We start from the raw sequence: 2,587 nt of genomic DNA on the forward strand, positions 1-2,587 counted from the left end.
AGGGGAAAAATGTATCAAGGAGGAATCTATAGATTACACACAATAAGAAAAGAAAGTCACGACACCCGGTGCCTCGGTCTCCCTGTGGGCTGCGTGCCCGGCCCCGCCACGTGGGCCGAGGATGTGAGGCGGGCCGGGTGTCCCTGCACGGGCCGGGCACCGGGAGTGGGCGTCTGGGCCGCGCCAGGCGATGGCCCTGCTGCCGGCGCTCTGGCCCTCCTGGGGCCTGCGGCAGTGACTGGCCGGCGGGCGTGGGCGAGCGGCCCGGGCGCCATGGAGGGGGCGCTGCACAAGTGGACCAACTATCTGAGCGGTTGGCAGCCTCGATGGTTCCTTCTTTGTGGGGGAATATTATCCTATTATGATTCTCCTGAAGATGCTTGGAAAGGTTGCAAAGGGAGCATGCAAATGGCAGTTTGTGAAATTCAAGTTCATTCTGTAGGTAACACACTCATGGACCTGATAATTCCTGGGGAACAGTATTTCTACCTGAAGGCCAGAAGTGTGGCTGAGAGACAATGGTGGCTGGTGGCCCTGGGTTCAGCCAAGGCTTGCCTGACAGACAGTAGGACCCAGAAGGAAAAAGAGTTTGCTGAAAACACGGAAAACTTGAAAACTAAAATGTCAGAACTAAGACTCTACTGTGACCTCCTTCTTCGGCAAGTAGATAAAACAAAAGTGACCACAACTGGAGTGTCCAATTCTGAGGAGGGAATTGATGTGGGAACTCTGTTGAAATCCACCTGCAATTCCTTTCTGAAGACCTTGGAAGAGCGCATGCAGATTGCAGGTGCAGCCTTCACCTCTGAGCTGCCTACCACACTCCCCCAGGACCACCACAGCCGGCCATGCTCACGTCCAACAAGAGGAAACACCCCATTGTACCGATTCATAATTCACTGGAAAGGCAAGTGGAGCTGAATAATTGTGAAAATGGATCTTTGAATACGGAAATAAATGGTGATGAAGAAATCCTGATGAAAAACAAGAGCTCCTTATATTTGAAATCTGCAGAGACAGACTGCAGCATATCAAGTGAAGAAAACACAGTCCAAGGTGAAATAATGAAGGAAAACGAAGAGGAAAACCTGGGAAATCATGATAGCAACTTAGCACAGCCTGGATCTGACTCCAGTTGCTCTCCAGAATCCCACTGGGAAGAAGGCAAAGAAGTTATCCCAACTTTCTTTAGTCCGATGAACAGCAGCTTTAGTGCCATCGAACTTCTGGAAGACAGTGGCATTCCCACAGAAGCATTCTTGGCATCTTGTTATGCTGTGGTTCCAGTACTAGACAAACTTGACCTACAGTATTTGCTCCTGTTAAAATGGATCTTGTTGGAAACATTAAGAAAGTAAATCAGAAGTATATAACCAACAAGGAAGAGTTTACTACCCTTCAGAAGACAGTGCTGCACGAAGTAGAGGCGGATGTAGCCCGGGTTAGGAACTCAGCTACTGAAGCCCTCTTGTGGCTGAAGAGAGGTCTCAAATTTTTGAAGGGATTTTTTGACAGAAGTGAAAAATGGAGAAAAGGATATCCAAACAGCCCTTAGTAATGCATATGGTAAAACATCATGGCAACACCACGGCTGGGTACGTTCGAGGAGTTTTTGCATTAGCTCTGAGGGCAGCTCCATCCTATGAAGATTTTGTGGCCGCGTTAACCATAAAGGGAGGCGACCCAGAAAGAAGCTTTCAGTATGGGGATGCAGAGAGACCTCAGCCTTTACCTCCCTGCTGTGGAAAAGCAGCTGGCGATACTGGACACTTTATACGAGGTCCACGGGCTGGAGTCTGACGAGGTGGTATGAAAGCTGCAGGACAGCACCTCCTAACTTCAGGGGATAAAGTTTGCTAAAGTGAAAAAAAAAGAAAAAAGAAAAAAAGTCACTTAAAAGACAGAAATTTTAACAGTAACTATATATTTGTTGATATTTTTAAAAATTCCCATCAAAAAACCCCCCACCCCAATTAAATTATTTTTATATGACTTTATATATAAACATATATAAAATTCCCTCTTCTTTTAGGCGTGGTTATGTTTTAAAAGAGTTCATAGCTTTTAGACATAAGTACTAAAATATTTATAGTTTGGCATTTGCTACAAAATAAGGTTGGAAGAGTAGATGTGTTGCAGATGAAACAAGAGTTACCATGGGTATGTGAATGTTGAAGCTGCTTGATGGGGACATGGGGATTTACTGTACTTTTTATGTATACTTTTGTATTTGTTTTGTATTTCTACAACAAAAATTTTAGGGTAATAAAATAGAACAAAAATAGAATTCTAAGGAAAGAAAAGTAATGAAAGACAATAGCAATCCTGAAAAGGAGTTCACCCAGGGCTCAAGTCCTTCAGAAATACAGATATAATTTGTTCAACTACAGAGTTCACACAATTCATTAAAAACTAAAGATGTACCATTTTAGGAAGAGAAATTTCAAACAGTTTACACAAATGTTTAATACTAGTTCATTGTTACTATTACATGAGGAAAAGTTTGGTTTTATTTGTCCCTTTATTTCAACTAATTAATATATTTTATTTCTTTTTGCCCCTATCCATATACAGAGTAAAAGTATCC

General features: G+C 43.4%; 1 pseudogene; it reads left to right on the forward strand.

The window, feature by feature from the left end:
• The first annotated feature begins 273 nt into the window (after nucleotides 1-273).
• LOC134378675 (pleckstrin homology domain-containing family A member 8-like) lies at nucleotides 274-1,813 on the forward strand (annotated as a pseudogene).
• The last annotated feature ends 774 nt before the right edge of the window (nucleotides 1,814-2,587 follow it).

This window comes from Cynocephalus volans, chromosome 5, assembly GCF_027409185.1.
Source record: "Cynocephalus volans isolate mCynVol1 chromosome 5, mCynVol1.pri, whole genome shotgun sequence".
NCBI classification, from domain to species: domain Eukaryota; kingdom Metazoa; phylum Chordata; class Mammalia; order Dermoptera; family Cynocephalidae; genus Cynocephalus; species Cynocephalus volans.